This window comes from Myotis lucifugus, unplaced genomic scaffold (genome assembly GCF_000147115.1).
Source record: "Myotis lucifugus unplaced genomic scaffold, Myoluc2.0 scaffold_45, whole genome shotgun sequence".
Classification (NCBI taxonomy): domain Eukaryota; kingdom Metazoa; phylum Chordata; class Mammalia; order Chiroptera; family Vespertilionidae; genus Myotis; species Myotis lucifugus.
The window spans coordinates 5,521,668-5,545,337 of record NW_005871093.1 but is presented as its reverse complement, the minus strand read 5'-3'; the positions used below and the strand labels follow the sequence as shown (position 1 = coordinate 5,545,337).

The 23,670-nt window shown below is 50.3% G+C and overlaps 1 long non-coding RNA gene across 1 annotated transcript; it reads right to left on the bottom strand.

Annotated features, from left to right (window-relative positions):
* Positions 1-286: 286 nt before the first annotated feature.
* LOC106697083 lies at positions 287-9,626 on the bottom strand. Its single transcript, XR_001348107.2, has 3 exons — positions 9,547-9,626; positions 1,896-2,039; positions 287-444 (listed from the first exon to the last, which is right to left on the bottom strand). It is a non-coding gene; the product is annotated as an uncharacterized LOC106697083 (long non-coding RNA).
* Between the last annotated feature and the right edge of the window lie 14,044 nt (positions 9,627-23,670).

The following is a 23,670-nucleotide window of genomic DNA, read 5'->3' as shown; positions in this document are numbered from 1 at the left end:
GAGAGGGAGAGAGAGAAACATCAATGATGAGAGAGAATCATTGATTGGCTGCCTCCTGCACACCCCCACTCTGGGGATCGAGCCTGCAACCCGGGTATGTGCCCTGACTGGGGATCGAACTTCGACCTCTTGGTTCACAGGTTGACACTCAACCACTGAGCCACGCCGGCTGGGCAGCTATCTTTTTCTTTTGTTACTTGTGATTTTGGTGTCATATATGAGGAACCATTGCCAAATTTGAGGTCATGACGATTTATCTCTATGTTTTCTTTTAAGAGTCTTATAGTTTAGTTCTTACATTTAGGTCTTCAATCTATTTAAAGTTAATTTTTGTATATGGTGTGAAGTAGGGGTCCGACTTCATTCTTTTGCAGGTGTGTATCCAGTTGTCCCAGCACCATTTGTTGAAAGGCTCTTCTCTCCCCATTGAACGGTCTTGGCAACCTTGTGGAAAATCAATTGGCCATAAATGTGATGGCTTATTTCATTATGCCAGCATCACACTGTCTTGCTTATTATAGCTTTTTTGTTTTGTTTTACATATATTTTTATTGATTTCAGAGAGTATGGGAGATGGGGAGAGAGATAGAAACATCCATGATAAGAGAGAATCATTGATCGGCTGCCTCCTGCACGCCCCACACTGGGGATCGAGCTCGCAACCCAGGCATGTGCCCCGACCAGGAATCGAACTGTGACCTCCTGGTTTATAGGTAGACACTCAACCACTGAGCCATGCTGGCTGGGTGATTATTGTAGCTTTGTAATAAATTTTATTTTTTTAAAAAGATATTATTCATTTATTTATTTTTAATGCTGAGGATATTTCCCCATTGATTTGTAGAGAGAATGGAGGGAGGAATGTGAGAGAGACACATCGATTGGTTGCCTCCCACATGGGGATCGAGCCTGCAACTGAGGTACGTGCTCTTGACCGGAATTGAACCAGGGATCCTTCTATCCACTTAGCCAAACAGGCTAGGGCTAATTTCAAATTTGGACTGAGTAATTTAAAATAGAATTTGACATAAAGCATCAGCATAAGCATAAGCATAATTTATGACTCACCTTGTCAAGACACCACTTATATAAAAAGTGAAATCCACTGTGACCCATACGCCTAGATCCTTTTGCTTCCCAGGGCTGCTCTACAACCCCTATCCTGGCCACTTTCGTGGGCCTGGCCTCTGGGGGGACATTTCACCATCACCCTAGGTCTCTCTGCTGCCAGACTTCCTCTGCCCCAGCCTCTTCCCCGCTGCCCACATATTTCTCCTAAATTTTATTGTCACTTTTCGGTTTAGAGCCTCCAGTGGCTCCCCATCTCATCCATGAGAACACTGTGAGCTCTCTGGCCTTTTGTAAGACTTCCGTTTCTACCTCTGTGCTGACGGTTCTTGTGGATATCATCACTGACTGAGATGTTCCAGATGCTGCAAAGCCGCTAGGTTCTAGGGAGGCTCAGCGATGGTTCCAATCAGCCCCTCCCCCACTGCCTCCTCCCCCACCTGCAACACCTCTGCTCCCCCTGCTTCCCAGATGCCTCCTTCTACCTCCCTCAATGCCCCGTTACTTAGGCAAATCCTACAGGTTTTGCCTCCTAAGCCCCTCTTGTGTCTGTCCTCTCTTTTACATGTATGACCACTACGTTTAGGCTTTATGCGGGGCTGCTCACAGGCCACCAGTATGATCTTTCTACAACATAGATCCTCCCTGCTTAAAACACCTTGACAAGCCGTATGCCTCCAGTCCTCAATGCTGACGTTCTGACCTTGCCCGTCTCTGCACTCCTCTTGGGCCTGCCTTGCACCCTCTGTGAGGCCCCCTGTTGCCCCCATCTCTGTGTCCATGACAGCTCCTGCCTGGCAAACTCCCGCTCCTTGTACCAGACTCACCTCCATAGCCACTTCTTTACCACAGTGTCCCCACCTCCTCGGTGGAGTGACCCATCCTTCTAGATGTCAGCTATGGCTCCCCGGACCCTCCGTCCGTCTCCCTCTGTAGGCCAGTACCTCCATGCCACAGAGCCCAGCAGGGGCCTGGAAGAGAGTGGCTATCGGTGAATGTTTGCTGAACACCGAGAGGATGGGTGGGATGGTTGAGGAGAAATGGAGCCATGAGATGCTCTGGAAAAAGCTAGATGTGGCGCCCACAGTCATGCTCATGTTTGAGCCCTGTGGTGATCTGCAGAATTGCTGGCTGGCATGTGGGCATGTGGTTGGCTGACGTGGCTGTTGTTGCACCAGGAGGGCCCTGGGCCCTGGGCCAGGCTGCATGTGTGTCCCCTGCTTTCCCAACCCTTCCCCCTTAGGACTCACCTCTGTCAGGAACCTCCCACCCCTGTAGCTGGGCTCTGATCACCTTAATTTTTTTAAATATGCTTTTATTGATTTCAGAGAGGAAGGGAGAGGGAGAGATAGATAGAAACATCAATGATAAGAGAGAATCATTGATTGGCTGCCTCCTGCACACCCCTTCCTGGGGATGGAACCCACAACTTGGCATGTGCGCTGACCAGGAATCGAACTGTGACATCCTGGTTCATTGGTCGACGCTCAGCCACTGAGCCATGCCGGCCAGGCTTCACTTTCTCTTCTTGTTTTAGATCCTCTATCCACTCTGATTTGCCTCCCACCCCACTGCTCCATGGAGACAGGGGCCTCCCTGCTCATCAATCTGAATGGCTGAGCAGTGAGGTACAGTGCCCTCCTGCCTCCTCCTGGCTTCTCTCCCACCTCGAGGACCCTCCTTCTCAGCCTCTCCAGCCCCAGGCCCTGCTCTCCACAGCCCCACCTCATAGCCTCCCTGTCCTGGGAGCTGCCACGGGTGCTCTGCTGGGTCATGCATTCTCAGGCACTCTGATGGTCCATGGCCATCTGCTGGACTGGATACTTCTCAAGGGCAGGGACTCAATGGGCTTTTCTCAAAATCCTCAGGACCTGGCATGGGCCTGGCCCAGGAGGGGCTTGACAGATGGTTTAGAAGGGAATTCTTTGGGAAATGGCCTACTCTTTGCTTTCCTTTGCCCTAGAGATGAGATACAATTTGAGGGACACAGAGAAGCCTCTCAAGGGCGGGGCGAGTATTGGATTGGATTGTGGTGGGATTGTCTGCATGATCCCTGGGGGTGGTCTGAGAACCTCTGGAAGGGAAAGTGGACATGAGGGGCAGACACCGAGAACCTCTCCTCCTCTGGACAGAAGGTATGAGGAGCCAATAGCAGGAGGTTCCTGGCCCTGGGTCCCAGGCCTTTCTCTTGCCCGGTGTCCTCTCTCTTCCCTGGGGTTCCCGCCTCTAGCCTCCTTGTCTTCCAGCCCGTGGGCCTGGTTGAACAGCCTGGCTTGGTGCCTCCAAACACGCACAGCAGCCTCAGGGCCCCTGAGGCTTCCCGGGCCCCCAAGGCTTCGAGGCTGGGAGGACGCTGCCTGCCACACGGCTCTGGGCTCCAAGCTCCCCTAACTTGGTTCCTGTCTCCGCCTGCTGTGCCTCCCGCCAGTCCCCTAATCACTTCCATCTGCCCCACTGACTCATGGGGCTCCAGCTGTCAAGGTTCTAAAAATTTCCAAATCCTCCCCAACCTGCCCTTCCAGGCTATTTCCTCAGCTCTGGCCCCCTGGTGACACCCCCATACACCCAACCACCTGCTCCTTCTCACACTGGCTCCCAGGAGGAGAGAAGTGGGTGGCAGAGGGGGCTTTAGCAAGGGGCTGAGTGGGAAGGGCCTAGGATCCCTCTCCCGCTAGGGGAGGCGCCAGCAGCACCAGAGAATGTGAGAGGTGGCAAACCAGAGTCAAAGGAGCTGTGGGGACAATGCATTCATTTTACAGACAGAGAAACTGAGGCCCAGATCCAGCAGCAGAGCAGGCCGTGCAGTCCTGCCCTGGAGCCCTGGTCCAGGACTCTCCTTTCGCTGTCACTCTTCCTTCCACCCCTGCTCTCCCTTTGGCCCTGGGAAAGGCAGCTTTGGCTCTGGCCACCCTTCCCCAGGGACCAGGGCCACTTGCTAACCAGAAGGGTCTCTCCACGGCCCCCACAGCCTGGCCTCTCCCCAGATGGCCTGCTCAGCCCTTTCCCCTCAGCACATCTCCTGAAGAAGTGTTTGTACCTAAACAGTATTTCCAGGGCAACTCGCATTTCTGGGTGGTGGGTGGGGAGGAATGGGTCCTGCTGTGACCCACAGCCCCTGTTAGCTTAGCTTGGGGCCTGGGAGCCTGTCTCACCCTTGATCTCCATGGAGCCTGAGGATGACTGCATGAGCCACGCCCCCACCCCTTTTTGTGGTGCATCCTTCCATGGATGAGCTGTGTGTGTGTGTGTGTGTGTGTGTGTGTTAGAGTCCAGAAGGTTCCTTGGCCTGAGAAGGCAGAGGGCAATCCTGCGGTGAACAGCTCCCAGCAGCCCCCTCTTTCCTTCCTGTTCCTCAGGGAGAATGTCAATGCTGGGGACCCTCTCCCAGGCAGTTCCTCCCCTGCCTACACACCTGCGTGTATTCCGTTACCACTTTTAAGATGAAATCCTATCCCCCTTGGCAACACTCTCCAGGCTATACATCCACTTCTTCAGTCCTCCCGCGTCCTTCTCCCTGCCACACCTGTCACACACCTGCCCCTGGACAGCCCCTCAATGCCCCATGGCCAGGTCTTCTTGCAAGCCCAGCTCAGGGGTCATGCCTCCTCTTCTGGGTGGGTTTCCTCGGGTTGCCAGAGGAGCTGACACTGCCCCTGGGGCCAGCTCACACCCTGCGCTGACCCACAGCAGCTTGGGTCTCCGTGTGTGGTGGGATCTGGTTCTCAGCCTGTGCCCCCCCCTCCCCAGGGCAATTCCAGGAGGGGCCCCCGTGCCTCTCTGCCTGCCAACAGGGCCTGGAGCCCACTCCCACTCGCTTGACGGCCCAGGTCTTTTCCAGATGTCCTCAGAGAGGGCCTGACCTTGACCATCTGTCCCGGGGTTCACTGAGGCCCTGGATGGAGGGGGCCCAGGTAGTGTGGTCAGGCCCAGGCAGGCAGGCAGCCAGAGGGTCAGCGAGGGCTGTGTGGCAGAGCCGGCCAAGAGGAAGCCTGCTGAGAGGGAGGGCGGGAGGGCCTGGTCTCTAGCTGAGCACACTTCCTGTGGACCCTTTCTCTGAGGTCCTCCCGCCCCTTCAGTGAGCCCCCTAAGCCTCTTCCCTCTCTCTGAGCCCCCTTCGCCTCCCTGTCCCTCCCTCTTATTTACTATTAGTCCCATTTTAACTGCACAGCCCCCTTCCCCGCCACAGGCCCTGGTGCTGTGGTCTCTTCCCGGGATCTGGCTTGGATCAGGCGCTTTCCGGGGAGACCGCCGGTCAGCTCCCCGCCATGGCACGTTGGGAATGCAGCCCCTGCACACAGGCCCCTCCACAGTGGGAGTAGCGCTCAGTCCAATGGACTTTTAAGGACTGAACAGGGAGCAAGCCCTGTCCCTGGGCTGAGCTGTCCTCCGGATCTGGCCCAGTCTCCGAGGGGCCTGGCTGGGTGCCCCTGTGGGGAGAGGTCTCAGTGCTGAGGTCAGAAACGAGCTGGGGCTGGAAGCAGGCCGTGTCGCCTCTGGCCTCTGTCCCTTATCCGTCCCCACTGGGTGGGGCTGAGGCCCCTCTCCCTCTCCAGCAGGGGCCAGGGCAGGAACCCGGGGCCTCTGCTTTGGATCGTCCACCCTCAGCCTCTGGAGAGAGAACGAACCCCTGAGGAAGCCCTGAGGTGCCAGGGATTCCAGTGACTGGGGAAGGGGCCTGTCCTCCCCCAAGGGCCACTGTGGCTGCCCCCCCAAGGCCGGCCAGCTCTCTCTCCGCCCCACCGCTCTGCGTTGTCTCTGGGACTTCCTGAAGGACTCGGTGCTGGACGTGGGATGAGGGACAGGCTGGGCTCACATTGGTTGCTTCTTGCGTCTTGGCCCTGTTGGCACCTGGGGTTACCTGTGGCCAACGAGGGAAGAGCATGCCGTGGGTTCCGTGCCAACTGTGTGTGTGCCTGGGGTCTTCACCACTGTGATCTCGCTACCCCCAAGGAGCCCCGATGTGGGGTGTACTGTCCCTGTTCTCCATATTAGATGAGCAAAACCTGCCTCAGAAGGGTCCAGTAGCACGGCAGGGCCCAGGGCTGGGCTGAGGACTGCCAAGGGGACAGCACGTCCAGGCCGGGAGAAGGTAGCTGAGGCATTTCACAGCATTCAGCCACAGCCTTGGGGGTGGGGGCACAGCTGCCCCCACCAGACACAGAACTGCTGCCCGCCGCCCCGGCACAGCCCTCCCTGCCCACAGGCCCAGAGACCCTCTTCAAAGTCACCTCACCATGAAACCTCCCCTCAGTGACCGGTCTAGCCCAGCCTCTTGCCGAGTCGGAAATGGCTTATACCGGCCATTGGCACAGAGATTCCTCCAGGGACCAGGAGAGCCCACACCTGGCACCTTCCTTCATCTCTGTTCTCCCACCGTCCAAGGTCCCCATGCCACCCCTCCTATCCCTCCTGAGGGAGAGACAAGACCGGGGATTCTGGTCTGAGGGGGTTACAGCCCAGGTCTGAGATGATGGTTTGAGGGGGACAAGGCCCTCTGCTAGGACACTGGTCTCAACGTGCATGTGTCTGTGTGTACGTGTGTGTCTATGTGCATGTGCGCATGTGTCTCTGTGTACATATGTGTCTGTGTGTACTCGTGTGTCTATGTGTGCATGTGTGTCATGCACACGTGTGTTTGTGTGCGTGTGTGCATGTGTCTCTGTGTGTTTCTGTGTGCACATGTGTCTGTGTGTACCCGGGTGTCTCTGTGTGCATGCATGTCTGTGCATGCATGTGCGTACACACATGTGTGTCTATGTACACGTGTGCACGTGTCTCTGTGTACATAGGTGTCTGTGTGTACCCGTGTGTCTCTGTGTGCATGCGTGTCTGTGCATACACGTGTGTCTGTGTGCACATGTGTGCATGTACCTGCGTATGACTATGTGTACATGTACCTGTGTGTCTCTGTGTGTCTGTGCATGTATGTATGTCTCTGTGTGCATGCCTGTGTGTCTCTGTGTGCACATGTATTTCTGTGTGCCTGTGTGTCTGTGTGTGCATGTACCTGTGTGTCTCTGTGCATGTGTGTCTGTGAGTATGCATTGTGTCTGTGTGTAACTTTGTGCGTGTCTCTGTGTGCATATGTGTCTATGTGTACCTGTGTGTGTCTCTGTGAGTGCATGTGTGTACACAGCCCTGACTCGGGAGGCTGGCTTTTAGAGAGGCAGATCTTGCTCTGACATGGTGGTCTGAGGGTGGAGGCACATCCCTGGGAGGGAACATGGGGGGGACCTGGGGAGAGTCTGGAGGCGCCTGAGCTCTTCTGTCCAGGAGTAGGTGTCACACTCAGCCAAGCCTGGGGTCTGGGCGGGGTGGGGGGGTTGGGATGGGCCAGGCTCCCAGGTATGGGAAGAGGCCCACGAGGGAAATAGGGCAGGGGGTTGGGGTGAGCAATCTCGCCTGCCTCAGACTCCTGGCCCTTCTTCATCCCCTGGACATGGAGCAGGTGGCGGCGTTCCTTGAATATCCCCACCCAGCCCTGCTGTCTGGGTCCCAGACGTGGCCTTGGTTTATGGATGATGTTCCCCCGCTGGCCAGCTTGGCGGCCACTTCAGACTTGCTCGTGCCTGAATGCCCCGTGCCTGGCTGAAGACGGAGCACACTGTCTCCCCCAGCCCCGCCGCCCCCGCCCCGCTAATCCCGAGAGCAAGGCCAGGCCAGGAATGTCTTGCATACTCTGGCGGGCGGGCTAGCCACGAAGCCTGCTGGAGGGGCATGAATCACGGCCCCGCCGGCCAAGTGCTCACTTGGGACGTGTTCGAGGCTGGCTGTGCCCAGAGTTGATGGGGAAAAGGGAGGAAAGGAGAGCTGGCAGCTGGGACAGGCAGACAGAGCAATTTTGAGGGAAGAGATGTCTGCTGGACCCATCCCTGGTGGCAATACAAAAACTATGTTATAGAACGTTAGGAGTCTGGACTCATACAGGAGGGACTTCTCGGAACCCCACAGGTGTGAGATGCAGGTTCCGGGAGCGTCACCTCGCACCCCTCTGGCAGCATGCTGACCCCGAGTCCCCATTCTGCAGGTGGGGAAGCGGGGGCTTCAAGGGGCAGAAGGGGCCGCTCCTGGTCGCCTGCAGAGTCAGAGGTAGGCTGGCAGGGCCCAGGCCCCGGCCTTCCCTCTGACCCCTTTGCAGCCCACACTCCTGCCCTGCCCCCCACAGCAGGCAGGGTCTTTCAGCCCACTCCCAGCATTCCGTGTGCTCCTGGGTGATGGAGAGGGTGGGAGCTTCAGAGGGGCGGGTGGTGGAGGACCTCCTCTGCTCCAAGCACACAAGCTGCCCCATGGAGAGTCCTGCCCTATCCTGCCCCCATCCACAACCCCGCCCCTGCTCAGCTGGCCTTTCATTCCCTTTGTCCCGAAAACGAAGGGGCTTGTATGATGCTTGAGCCTGCTCCTGACATCTGTGCCTGCTTCCTCGTTTATCCACAAACTGTCCACTGAACGCTGGGTGTCCTCTGGACACAGAGACCTCAACCCAGCAGTCACTCCTGCGCACCCATTTGCAGATGCTTCCTAGCCCTTAGCACATCACTACACTCAATTCCCTCTCATTTATTTTATTTTATTGATTTTTTACAGAAAGGAAGGGAGAGGGATAGAGAGTTAGAAACATCGATGAGAGAGAAACATTGATCAGCTGCCTCCTGCACACCTCCTACTGGGGATGTGTCCCCAACCAAGGTACGTGCCCTTGACCGGAATCGAACCTGGGACCTTTCAGTCCACAGGTCGATGCTCTGTCCCCTGAGCCAAACTGGTTAGGGCCATTCCCTCTCATTTTTAAAAAATATATTTTTATTGATTTCAGAGAGGAAGGGAGAGGGAGAGTTAGAAACATCAATGATGAGAGAGAATCATTGATCGGCTGCCTCCTACATGCTCCCACTGGTGATGGAACCAGCAACCTGGGCAGGTGCCCCAACTGGGAATCTAACTGTGACTTCCTGGTTGGTAGGTCGGCGCTCAACCACTGAGCCACGCCAGCCGGGCGCAATTCCCTCTCATCTTAAAATGAAAAATGTCCTCCTTGGTCCCCCACCCCAGCTTTCATTTGTCCGTAGCCAAGTTTCTTCAGAGTTGTCTACACTTCCCATTCCCCATTTTCTCACCACCCAGTCTCTCCAGAACCCATTCCAGTCCAGTTTCTGTCCACAGTCCTCCACGGGTGGAGGGATGGGTGCTGGGACTCTTGTCACCAAGTGCAACTGCTCCTCCCTGCTGCCCCCCAAGCCTGCCATCACCGACCGCCCTGACCTGCGCCGCTGCTGGCCCTGGGTTCTCCCTGCCTCCCCCAGAGCTCCCCTCTGAGCCCCTCCTTGTCCTGGTGGTCCTCCCAGACCCTCTCCCCTCTTCCCCGGCCAGTGGCCTAATTGCTAAACACTGCGGCTGAGGATTGTCCCAGCAGTCCACAGATGGCATGGCTAGCCCTGCCCTCCCCAGGCGCCCCTTCCAGTGAAGGGCCACACCACCTACCTGATTCCTGGGGACAGATGCGGGCAGCAACTGGACTCCTCCCTCTCCCTCATCCATGCGATCCCATGACTTTATTCTCTCCCCACGGCTGTTGCCTTCGTTCTGAGCTCATCCTTGCTGGCCAGGACTATTGCAACATCCACATCACTGGTCTCTGCTCCTCCAGCTGGCCCTCCACGGGGAGCCAGAGGGAGCTCCTTCAAAAGCAAATCCGACTCTGCCCTCCCCAGCTCCACACCCTTCCCTGGCTTCCCACTGCCCACGACCCCTCAGAGGGCTCTGTGGCCAGGGCCTTGTCCGCTCCTCCAGCCTGACCCAGCTCCACCACCACCACCTTCTGTTCTATCCAATGCTCATCCCCCCCAACCACACCACACTGATTCTTGCTTCTGATCTTTCACCATCCATCCCTCCTGGATGTGATCCCACCAACACACCTTCCTTCTCTCAGCAAAACAAACCGGCTGCCCAATCATAAGTCCCTTCCTCGGTGACGGCCCCCAGGACCCTGTTCTCACCACGCTGTGTGCCGTCGCTGCCTTGCCGCATCCCTCACTCGAGGGGGAGCTCTGTGCACGATCCCTCTGGGTGTCTCCACTGGCCTGGAGCAGAGGCTGTGCTCAATATGAACTTCCGGACTGAATGAATGAACGAGCCCAGCAAAGCTTTAGCCCTCTTTGGATTGTGTCATCTGCTAAGATGACACAATCGAAGCCCCAGCTGCACTCCCAGCTCTGGGCCCTGATGTCTGAGTTCTGAGCACGTTTGCCACGGGCTGATGGCTGGTGGGTGTGGGAACTTGTTCTCCTTTGAGATTCCTGACGCGATGGGAGAGGGGCAGAGAGGGGTGGGGGCCTGGGAGCCAGGAGGGCTGGCAGCCAGCGAAAAGGGAAGAGTAGGTGGGCAGGGGGTCCTGGCCTGTGCCTGGAGCTGGCGCTTGGCTCCGTCTCGAGGGCAATAGGACCTTGGAGGGTTTAGCTGGGGCGGTGGCGTGAGACCTGTCACGAATCCTGAGGGTGGAGGAGCCAGCGGAGAAATGGAGTTTGTGCAATAGCATTCAATATGCTTGCAATAAAGGGGAAATGGAAAAAATGTTAATTTAATTTTGCCTGTGCCCTGGGACAGCGCTCATGGCTCTGAGCTCTCTGATGCCAGCCTGTCCAGTCCCACTCAGGGAGACTCAGGAAGTGAGGGGATGGAGGGGCAGAGGGTGAGGTGGCCAGAACCCCTGCTCCGGGGTGTCCTCCTACTCCCTGTCATTGCCGACACCCAGAGGGATCATGCGCAGAGCCCCCCCTCGCGTGAGGGAGGCAGCAAGGCAGCGAGGGCACACAGCGTGGTGAGAACAGGGTCCTGGGGGCCGTCACCAAGGAAGGGACTTATGATTGGGCAGCTGGTTTGTTTTGCTGAGAGAAGGAAGGTGTGTTCCAGGCAGGAGGGATGGATGGTGAAAGATGAAGCAGCCTTTCAGGGCCTGTAGAGCCATTGCCTCTTAGTCAAATGAAGGCTTTTAACAAGGGAAGGGGGACCAGCTGCTCACTGCTCACTCCCAGAGGAAGGCCTGGTGCCCTGCCAAAGGCCCCCAGCTGGGCGGTGCCAGCCCCTCTGGTTTGGGCAGCCTGGAGCCTGCATTGCCCCACACTCCTATGGTCCCCATGTCTTCCCCAGGGGCCAGGGCACAGTGAGGGCCTGGGTATCAGGAGAGCTGACCTCGGGAGCCCATTTGGCTCCTCAGCGGCTGTGTGGCCTTCGAGGAATTGCCGTTTCTCTCTGAGCCTCCAGGTCCTCACTGGGAGCATAAAGGCTCCTTCAGGAGGGAATTCCTGTCCCTGCCTCATGGGGTGCAGTGCCTGTGCCTGAAGGCCTGGCTGTAGGCAGGGTTGGGACTTTTGGGTGGGAGGGGCAAGAGGGACAACCAGGGGTTGACCCCCACGGCCATCACTCAGAGACTGAGGGGCGAGGCTGCTCACACCCAGATCTCAGGGTTGTTGACCCACTGCGCGTTGGCTTCTGGGTATTCCTCTACCTGTCACCTTCGGAGAGGCCGGGCAGGTGAGACACACAGACCTTCAGCTATTTCAGGAGCACGTGTGTGTGTGTGTGTGTGTGTGTGTGTGTGTGTGTGTGTGGCTACCTCACCCCAGCTGCCGTCATTCCGATGTCACCAGTGCATTCATTGGTTTAGGTTCCCTTGAAAGCAGATCTTGAGACAATGACTCAGGTGCAGGTCTTTTCCTTGGGAGGGACCCCAGGGAGCACAGGGAAGGCTGTGGGGAGAGGGAGACAGGGCAGGGAGACAAGCCAACAAAAGCTGTGCTCCTGAGCAGGCAGCCGAGGCCCAGTCCCCAGGGGGCCCAATAGAACATTCTGCAATGAAGCGGGTATTCTAACTCCACCCTGTCCAAATGGTAGCCACTGGCCGCATGTGGGCTACTGAGTCCTAGAAATGTGGGCAACTGAAGGAATGCATTTCTGCTTTTATTTACTTTTAATTAACTGTAGGGCATTTTGGGGGGCAGGGCACTTATTCTCTAATGGGGGGCTGTGCTTGGGGTCATCAAGACCTTTGGATTTCTGGGAGGCACCCAGCAAGTTCTCTGGTGCCAGAGAACCCTCAGGCAGAGAAGAAAGACAGAAGTACAGACTCCAGGCGGGAAGCTATCCTCACGCCAGGACCTTGCCAGCAGCAGGTAAACTCAGGTGAGCCGAGGGGTCTAGGCAGGGCGTCCGTGGACATGACCCATTGGCCCATGTCTCACCTGCATTCTCAGAGCCCAAGCCCTGCAATAGTCCCTCCCTGTGAGCCTTTCTGTATTTCTGTGAGTGTTATTCTTCGTTGCAGGTTTTTCATTATGTTCTCTCTCTCTCTTTCCCTCTCTTTCCTCCCACTTTCAATCCCTCCCCCACTTCTCACCTTTCCTCCCTCCTTCCCTCCCCTTCTTCCTCCTCCTTCCTCCCCCCTTTTTTTTCTTTCTGTTATGGTATATATATATATTTTTTCAAGGTTTATCCATGCGGTAGTATGTATCAGAACTTTATTCTTTTTTATGGCTTAGTAAATATTCTATTGTATGGATATACCACATTTTGTTTATTCCTTCATCAGTTGATGAACGTTTGGACTATATCCACTTTTTGGCTATTGTAAACAGCAAGTATTTGCTCGAATTCCTGTGTGTTAGTCCGTTAGGGCTGCCATACAAAATGCCATGGACTATGTAGCTTAGGCAGCAGACATTCATGTTCTCACAGTTGTGGAGGCTGAGATGTCCAAGACCCAGGTGCTGGCCGATTTGTATTTTGGTAAGAACTCTCATTCTTGCTTGTAGATGGCCACCTTCCACCTTGGTTAGAGTAGGACCCCACCTTTATGACCTCATTAACAGCGAGTATTTCCCAAGGGCTCCACCTACAAATACCATCACATTGGGTAATTAAGACTTCAACATGTGAGGAAACATTTAATTAATTATTTTGGGTGTATACCTAGGAGTGGACTTGCTGGGTTATAGAATGGTAATTCTACGTCTAACTTTTTGAGGAATTACCAAACTGTTTCCCACTGCAGCTGCATCTCCATCACAGTTTATGAGGCTTTCAGTGTCTCCACATCTTTGCCAACCCCTTGTTCTTTTTTGAATTAAAAATAAATTATAGCCATCCTACGAGGGGTGAAGTGGTATTTCATCATGGTTTTGGTTTGCATTTCCCTCATAATTTTGAGAACATTTTTATGTCCTTATTGTCCATTTTCACTTCCTCTATGGAAAAATGTATATTCAGCCGAAACCGGTTTGGCTCAGTGGATAGAGCGTCGGCCTGCGGACTGAAAGGTCCCAGGTTCGATTCCGGTCAAGGGCATGTACCTGGGTTGCGGGCACATCCCCAGTAGGAGATGTGCAGGAGGCAGCTGATCGATGTTTCTCTCTCATCGATGTTTCTAACTCTCTATCTCTCTCCCTTTCTCTCTGTAAAAAATCAATAAAATATATTTTAAAAAAATGTATATTCAAACCCTTTGCTCATTTTAAAATTGAGTGGTTTGTCTTTTTGTTGTTGAACTGTAGGAGTTTTTTTTATAATATATTTTGAATATGAAACCCTGATCAGATATATTATTTACAAATACTCTTTCAATCCATGTGTTGTCTTTTCATTACCTTGATAGTGTCCTTTGAAGCACAAAAGTTTTAACTTTTTAAAAAATTAGCTGTTATTGAATTTATTTATTTTTAAAAAAATATATTTTTTATTGATTTCAGAGATGAAGAAAGTGGAAGAGAGAGAGATAGAAGCATCAACGATGAGAGAGACTCACTGATTGGCTGCCTCCTGCACGGCTCACACTAGGGATCAAGCCTGCAACCCAGGGCATGTGCCCTGACCAGGAATCGAATTGTGACCTCCTGGTTCATAGGTCGATGCTCAACCATTGAGCCACACCGGCTGGGACCAATTCTTTTTATTAGTCAACTGGGCTAAAAATTTGTCAATTTTGTTGATCTTTTCAAAGAACCAACTTTTGGTTTTGTCGATTCTCTCTATTTTTTTTTTAACCCTCCATTTCATTATCTCTACTCTAATCCCTATTATTTCCTTTCTTCTTCTAGCTTTGGGTTTACCTAGCTCTTCTTTTTCTAATTCCATAAGGTATAGAGTTTGATGATTGATTTGAGATCTTTCTTCTTTTTAAATGTAAGGATTTATTGCTATAAATTTCCCCCCGAGCACTGCTTTCGCTATGTCCTGTAAGTTTTGGGATGCTGTGCTTTCATTTTGCTTGTCTCCAAGTATTTTCTAATTTGCCTTGCGATTTCTTCTTTAAACCATTGGCTATTTGAGATTGTGTTGTTTAATTTCCACATATTTGTGAATTTTCCAGTTTTCCTTCTGTTATTGATTTCTATCTTCATTCCATTGTGGTCAGAGAAAATATGATTTCAATCTTTTAAAATTTATTAAAACTTGTTTTGTGGCCCAACATATGGTTTACCCTGAGAATGTTCCATGTGCCCTAGAGAAGAATGTGTGCTCTGCTGTTGTTTACTAGATGGTCTGTGTAGGTCTGGTAGGTCTAATTGTTTTATAATGTTGTTCGTGTTCTCTTTTTCCTGATTGATTCTCTGTCTAGATGTTTTAGTCCTTATTGAAAGTGGAGTATTGAACTCTCCGACTTTCTTGTAGAACTATTTCTCTTTTAATTCTCTCAATATTTTATTTATATATTTTGAGACTCGTGAATAAATGTCTATAACTGTTATATCTTTTTGATGAATTGACCCTTTTATTAATATATAATCTCCTTATTTCTCTGTTGTAACCATTTTTTATTTAAAGTTTATTTTGTTTCAAATTAGTATAACCATCCCAGCTATAATGGTTATAGATTGCAAGGAAAATCTTTTTTTTCTTCCTTTTACTTTTAACTTATTTGTGTCCTTGAGTTTAAAGTGAGTCTCTGATAGGCAGTATGTAGTTGAATTATTATTTTTAAAACCAATTATTTTGCCAATCTCTACATTTTGATTTGGGAGTTTAATTTATTTACACTCAAAGCAATTACTGCTAAGAAATGATTTACTTCTGCCATTTTGCTATTTGTTTGCTGTATATCTTTTTTTTTTTTTCTGGTTTGGTAGTGATGAACTTCTTTAGTTTTTTCTTGCTTGGGAAGTTCTTTATCTGTCCTTAGATTTGATTTTTTTCTCCTCTTTTTTATTATTTTTATTTTATTTTAGAATTGTTATTCTTATTGAATTTATTGGGGTGACGTTAGTTAATAAAATTATATAGGTTTCAGGTGTACCATTCTATATTTTATATCATTTATATATTGTATCATGTGTTCACCACCCTAAGTCAAGTCTCCTTCCATCATCATTTATTCTCCTTTTACCCTCTTCTACTTCTCCACTCTCCTCCCTCTTATAATTACCACTAGAAGCCCGGTGCACAAAATTGGTGCACTGGGGGGTGGGGGTCCCTCAGCCCAGCCTGCCGTCCGGGAGCCCTCAGGGGATGTTCTACCAACAGCTTAGGCCCGCTCCCTGCTCCCCTTGGGGAGCGGGCCTAAGCTGCAGTCTGGCCTCCAGGCTTGGAGCAGGCACTGTGTGTGTGTGTGTGTGTGTGTGTGTGTGTGTGTGTCTGCTGGAGGCCTGCCCCCAGCTGTGCTGTGGAGGCTTGGAGCAGGTGTCTCCTGTGTTGATTTCTCAGGCTCAGGTGGAGCTTGGCCCCTCCTCCTGAGCTGGTCGTGACCGTGACTGAGTCTCGACCTCATTTTCATATTACTTCTATATATATATATATATATATATATAGATAGATAGATAGATAGATAGATAGATAGATAGATACTATTGTCAGTGTTCGTGGTTTTCTTTTGTTTTGCTTAATCTCTTCACTTTTTTCAGCCAGCCCACCAAACTCCCTCCCCTTTGACAGCTGTCAGTCTGTTCTCTGCATCACATGTCTGTTCCTATTTTGTTTGTTAGTTTATTTTGTTCATTAGAATCCACATGTAAGTAAAATCATATGGTGTCTGTCTTTCTCTGACTGCCATATTTCATTTAGCATAATTCTCTCTGGGTCTATTCATGCTGCTGCAACATGTAAGAATTCCTTCTTTGTGTCTAGCCAGTGTGGCTAAGTAATTGAATGCTGACCTATAAATCAGGAGGTCATGGTTTGATTCCAGTCAGGGCATATGCCTTTCTGGCTCTATCTCCAGTAGGGGCCGTGCAGGAGATAGTCAATCAATGATTCTCTCTCATCATTGATGTTTCTATCTCTCTTTCTTTCCCTTCCTCTTTGAAATCAATAAAAATATATTTTAAAAAAAGAGAATTCCTTTTTTTATACAGCTGAAGAGTATTCCAATGTCCAAATGTACCACATTTACTAATGGGATACTTGGGCTGCTTCCAAATCTTGGTTATTGTAAATAACGCTACAATAACCATAAGGGTGCATATATTCTTTCAAATTAATGTTTTGGGGTTCTTCAGATATATTCCCAGAAGTGGAATCACTGGGTCATAAGGCAGTTCCATTTTTTCATTTTTTGAGGTAACTCCATACTGCTTTCCACTGCACCGATCTGCATTCCCACCGATAGTACATGAGGGTTCTCTTTCTCCACATCCTCACCAACACTTGTTTGTTGATTTATTAATGATAGCCATTTTGACAGGTGTGAGGTTATTTCTCATTGTGGTTTTAATTTGCATTTCTCTTATATCAGACTAGAGGCCTGGTGCATGGGATTCATGCACTGGTGGGGGCATGGCCTGCAGGGATAGGCCCGCTGTGGGATCGCCGCTCATCCCAGTCAGCCGAGTGGCTGTGGACCCACCCTCTGAGGGGCTGCTCCTTGGTCTGGTATCTTCCATAGAGCCAGAGCACTCGCCTCTCCAGGGGATCCGGTCAGGGTCGGGCCCAGGGACAATAGCGCTGAGAGGAGGCAGAGTAGGCCTCAGTCCTGGCCACGAACCCAGTCTCCAGGGTCAGCTCTGTGAGCCCAGTGGCCTGCGGGCCTCCAGAGGAGGTGGCAGGGAGAGAGGAGGAGGAGCCTGGGCTTTTATTATATAGGATTAGTGACATTGAGCATCCTATATAATAAAAGCCTAATATGCAAATCAACCAAACAGCAGAATGACCGGTGGAATGACTGGTCACTGTGACGTGCACTGGCCACCAGGGGGCAGACGCTCAATGCAGGGGCTTCCCCCAGGCCACAGGCCCGAGGCCAGTCAAGGTGGGTGCCAGTGGGGGCTCCCCCGTCACCCCGCCTGTCGCCCTGCAAATCAGCCCTGATTGCCAGCCAGGCCTAGGGACCCTACCCATGCACGAATTTTGTGCACCGGACCTCTAGTCTTTTCACATGTCTGTAGGTCATCTGTATGTACTCTTTGGATAAGTACCTAATCAAGTTCTTTGCCCATTTTAATTGGATTTTTTTCTGATGTTGAGTTTTGCAAGTTCTTTGTAAATTTTGGATATTATCAGATGTATCACTGGAGAATGTGCTCTTCCATTCAGTGGGTTGTCTTTTCATTTTGTTGATGGTTTCCTTTGCTGTGCAAGAATTTTTTAGTTTGATGTAGTCCCATTTGTTTATTTTTTTCTTTTATTTCCCTTGCCTGAGGAGATATATCAGAAAAAATATTGCACCCTAGCTGGGTGGCTCAGTTGCCTGGAGCATTGTCCTATACACCAAAGTGGTTTTGGATTCAGTTTCCAGTCAGGGCATATACCTAGGTTATGGGTTCAAATCCCCTGTCAGGGTGCTTATGGAAGGCAACTGATCAATGTTTCTCTCTCGCTCTCTCTCTCTCTCTCTCTCTCTCTCCCTTCCTCTCTTTAAAATCAATAAATATGTCCTCAGCCGAGGATTAAAACAAGGAAGAAAAAATATTGCTAAGAGGAATGTCTGAGACTTTACTGCTTATATTTTCTTCTAGGATTTTTATGGTTTCAAGTCTTTAATCCATTATCAGTTTATTCATGTGTATGGTGTAAAAGGTGGTCTAATTTCGTTTTTTTTTTTGGCATGAATCTGTCCAATTTTCCCAGCACAATTTGTTGAATTCACCATGTTTACCCCATTTTGCCTCCTTTGTCAAATATTAATTTACCTTAGAGGTGTGGGTTTATTTCTGGGCTCTCTCTTCTGTTTCATTGTTCTATGTGTCTGTTTTAATGCAAGTACTATGCTGTTTTGACTACTATGGCCTTGTAGTATAGTTTGATATCAGGTAGCATGATTCCTCCAACTTTGTTCATTTTTCTCAAGATTGCTGTGGCTATTTGGGGTCTTTTGTGGTTCCATAAATTTTTTTGGAATATTTATTCTAGTTCTGTGAAATATGCCATTGACATCTTGATAGGAATTGTTTGAAACTATAGATTGCTTTGGGTAGTATGGACATTTTAATGATGTTAATTCTTTCTATCTATAAACACATTATATGCTTCCACTTACTGTATCTTTTTCAATTTCTTTCCTCAGTGTCTTATAATTTTCCAAGTACAGGTCTTTTACATCCGTGGTTAAATTTATTCCTAGCTATTTTATTTTATTTTATTGAAACAATTGTAAATGGGATTATTTTCTTAGTTTCCCTTCTTGATAATTCACTATTGGTATATAAAAATGCAACTGATTTCTGGATATTTATTTTATATCCTGCTACTTTCCTGAATTGATTTATCACTTCTAATAGCTTTTTAGTGGAATCTTTAGGGTTCTCTCTATATAGTATCATGCCATCTTCAAATAATGACAGTTTTACTTCTTCCTTTCCAATTTGGATGCCTTTATTTCTTCTTGTCTGATTGCTATGACTAGGGCTTCCAGTACTATGTTGAATAAGAATGGTGAAAGTGGATATCGTGTCTTGTTTCCGCTCTTAAGAAAAACACTTTTAGTTTTTGCCCATTGAGTATGATCTTGGCCGTGGGCTTGTCAAATATGGCTTTATTATGCTGAAGTATATTCCCTCTATTTCCACTTTGCTGAGAGTTTTATTTTTATGATAAATGCATGCTTGATTTTATAAAATGCTTTTTCTGCCTCTATTGATGTTATCATGTGGTTTTTATCCACTTTGTTTATATGATCTATCACTTTTATTGACTTGCAGATATTATACTAACCTTGCATCCCTGGAATAAATCCTACTTGATCATGGTGTATGATCTTTTTAATGTATCGCTGGATCCAGTTTGCTAATATTTTGTTGAGGATTTTAGTATGTATGGTTCATCAAGGATATTGGCCTATACTTTTCTTTCTTCCTTGGTTTCTTTATGTGGTTTTGGAATTAGGATAACGGTGGCCTTGTACAATGGGCTTGTTGGGAGTGCTTCACCCAGGAAAGATTGTGTCTGCAGTGTGGGAGAGTGACTCAGCACAGGGGTCCTGGTGGCTGTCCCTTCAGCTCTCTCTCCAAAGCCAAAAACCTGCGACTCTCTTCACATGTCTGTAGTCTGCTCCACCCTCCCTCTGGCAGAGCCCAGGGTGAGGGACTGTGAACAAGATTTTGTACGTTGGCCTTTTAAGAGGGTTCCCGTGTCTCTAGAAGACTTCTGTCTGTCCCTGGTGGACAGAATCCCTGCTGATTTTCACAGTTCGATGTTATGTGGGTGCCTCTTCCCAGCTGTGGTGCTCTGGGCTGGGGAGCCTGGCTTGGGGTTGAGATACCATGCGTCTCAGGGGGAATCCCGGCAGCTGAGCTATCCCTCCCGTATCTCAGCCGCTGCCTGTGGGAGCGGGCAGCCCTTTTTGCATCTCTGCCCTCTCTACCAGTCTCGATGTGGCTTCTTCTGTAAATCCTTCATTGTAAGACTTCTCTTCAGCTGGTCTCCAGTTGGCTATTCTGGTTGCGTTCTCTATATTTTTGCAGCTGGTCTCCAGTTGGCTATTCTGGTTGCGTTCTCTATATTTTAGTTGTAATTCCAGTTTGGTCCTGGGAGGAGTGAGTGTTACCTTATTTTGTTTCTCATTTCCTCCAGCATGGTTTTCTTTTCTGTTTAATTGATTTTTTTTCTCATTTCCTTCTTTGTATATTATCTATCTATCTATCTATCTATCTATCTATCTATCTTTCCTTCTTTGTATATTATCTATCTATCTATCTATCTCTTGTTAATCCTCACCCAAGGATATTTTTTTTTCCATTAATTTTTAGAGAGTGGGAGGGAAGCAAGGAGGGATAGCTCAAGAACTTTCCTTCTCTGTCTCTTTCTCCCCAGGCTTTTGGATTTTGCAGGCCACTTGTCCCATCTGCCATCTCTTGCCCCAAAAGGGTATGGGGTATATATGACTTTAAATCTTTCTACAGATGCTACTGCTGCCTGGAAAGCCATGCCAGCCTGGTGGGGTGGAAGGGCATAAAAATAGCCTCTGAGCCTGCTCTCTGGGAATCACCAGACAGATTTTAAAAAAACATACAATTACAGTGTTTTACGAATAAGGTCTGTATTAGCCTCCTGGCACCAGCGAGCTACATTAGCAATGAAGGCCACCGTCCCCACAGCTGCCACCACGCCGGGGAATGAGGAACAGAGTCAGGTGGGAGAAAATACTACAATGTTCTCTTACTGAAATTCAGTTTTCCTGTTTTATTTGTTAAGCATCTTCCTAGTTGCTGTAAATTTGGATTTAAAAGCAGGTTAAGTCAATCTTTGCCAGCTTATGGTTGTTTCAGTGAAGAGACTAAATGATTTAAATGTCCTACTCCACCATCTTCCATGATGTCACCTGGTCTCTCTCTTTCCATCACTTTACATTTTTATTGAGTTAAAATTTACAAACAGTAAAATGTATAAATCTTAAGCATATGGCTTGATGAATCTTACATATGCAGGTACTTATGCTGCTGCCACTCAGATCAAGACACAAAATGTTTTCAGTTCCTCAGAAGTTTCCTTCATACCCCTTCCAGGAGACTTACTCTTGCAAGTAACCATTATTATGACCTCTGTCACTAAACTCGTTATGCCTGTTAGCACTTTTTATACATGGAATTAGCAGTGGATACAACTCTAAGTCTGGCTACTTTTGCTCAGCCTAGTTTTGGGACTCATTCATATTATTACATGTAGCTGAATTTCATTCTTTTTTTAAAAAAATATTTTTATTGATTTCAGAAAGGAAGGGAGAGGGAGCGAGAATCATTGATTAGCTGCCTCCTGCACACCTCCTACTGGGGATCAAGCCCGCAACCTGGGTATGTGCCCTGATTGGGAATCGAACTGTGACCTCCTGGTTCATAGGTCAGTGCTCTACCACTGAGTCACGCCGGCTGGGACTTTTTAAGATAAATCTTCACCTGATATTTTTTCTATTGATTTTTAGAAAGAGTGGAAGGGAGGGAGAGGGAGAGAGAGAAACATTGATGTGAGAGAGACACACTAACTGGTTGCTTCCCACACCCATCCCGACCAGGGCCAGATTTCAAACCTACAACCAAGGTACGGCACATGCCCTTGGCTGGGAATCAAACCCAAGACCCTTCGGTCTGCAGTCTGACACTCTAACCACTGAGCAAACTGGCCAGGGCTCTTTTTCCTTCTTATTACTGAAACAGTCCCACTGTGTGACTATACCATCATTTGTTTATCCAGTCACTAATGGATGAGCACTTGGGTGGTCTCTAGCTTGGGCTGTTATGAACAGAGCTGCTCTGAACACTCTGGCATGTGTCTATGGTGAATATGACGTACGGACTTTGTGTCTTTGGCATGTTACCTAGGTCACCTGACTCTTGGAGGACGCCCTGCTCTCTACACCCAACGGCCTTTGCCCTGTGTGTGCCCCGCCTGAAGTCTGGTTTGGCCCTCATTTCCTGAACCCACACCTCCCAGGAATCCTGTGGCGTTACCCTGTTTTCTTCTCTTCACCAGCAGAACTCTCATTTGCTGCTCCTTTGACCTTTCTGGAGCCTCCCGCCTTTTCCATGACAGCCTCCCCCCAACGTCTTCCAGGCCCCCTTTCCCGTTAGAGTTAGCTGTCCACCTTGGCCATCTCACCCCTTTCTGAAACCTAGACTCTCCATCCACTGAATAGGTGATCCCAGGCTCTACCCTCGGTCCTGCCTTCTCTTCTCAGTGGCCACCTGCTTGGTGGACATCTCTGCTTAGGTGGCCCCAGGTCCCTCACAATCCACACTTTACCGAGTGCCCTCCCCTTCTCCCCTTAGCTTGTCCTCTCCTCTCTGCCAGGACTGGCCCACTTTTCCTGCAGCCACCCAGGTCTGGGTCTCCCCTTCCTTCACTTTTTCCACTTCCTCCCCCTTGTAACCAGTCTGGAGAACCCAAGTACTGTCCACAGAACCCCTCCAATGTCTTGGGGAGCCCCCCCCCACTCCCTCCCCATGGCTCCTGCCCCCACTCAGGCCTTAGCGTCTTTTCCAGCACTCGCTGCTGGGCTTCCAACCTCCAGGCACGCCTTTGCTAATCAGCTTGGGCTGTGGATCCAGACGTGATCCCCCAAGCTGGCTGCGGCTGCGTCTGCCTCCGCGGCGAGGCCACGCGCGAGGCCCTGCTGTGCAGCCTGGGCCGCAGCTGAGCCAGCCCCGGGCGCCATTCCTTAGCACCGATCGTGCGTGGCGGACACGCTCTGTGGCCAGGGCTCACGGACAGGTTTTTCAAGTTAGGGATTTGGAAGGGACCCCAGCGCTGGTTGCAGTTCAGAGCCCAGCGAGGCGCAGGAGAGCCCTGCGTGAGCTCAGCCTTCGTGGGGCGACTGGACTCGGGGCTGAGCCGGGTGGGGAGGCGACTTGGAAAATTTCACACTCGGGCTCGCCTCTTGGCTGGCCTCCGGGCTCTTGGCAGCGCAGGTGACCTGTGGCGAGGCCTCGGCCGATCCCTCGGCCAATCCCTCCCTCTCGCACGGGGCCTGGGGCCACGTCCTGATGGGTCACAATTAGGGGGCTCAGTGGGAAACCTTGAGAGGCCAGCCCCCGTGGGAACGGCTTGTGTTCTTGTGGCGGGAAGGAGATTCATAAGGAACCAGGAGAGAACGAGATTGGTGGGCCATTTGGGTGGTGGTGGTGGTGGTATTGGTCATTTGAGATTGGAGAGCTGACTTATCTGTGCTGTCATGTGTCCACAGCTCTCTGAAAGAGATGCAGTAGTACACCCCAGTCACAGGGCCTTGTCCCTGGTTAGGAGCTTGGGCTCGGAGACCGCCTGAGGCCAACATCCAGCTCTGCCACTTGCAAGCTGTGTCACGTCAGGCACGTTGCTTAACCTTGCTTCTATCTTCTCGTCAGTAAAATGGAGACCTGAAAGAGCACCCATCTATCTTCCTCATCAGATATTGGTTGTCAGTAAATGCATTGATACCGCTGAAGCACTGAGGGCAGTGCTGGACGCCTAGTGGAAGAGCGGCTCAGCAAACATTCACATTGTTTTTACTCCACGTGCCCAGCCTGCCTCTCTGTACTCCCTTTTGCTACTCCTGCCCACCATGTGGTACTTTTGGCCTTTCTGTCCACACTGAGTAACTTGCTCCTCCTTCAGACCCAGCTTTAAAAAGTCACCTCTTCTGGAAAACCTTCCCCAGCCCTCAAGTCCCTTCTCTCTGTTGCATCAACACTTGTTCTGTTTAATTTTACGCAC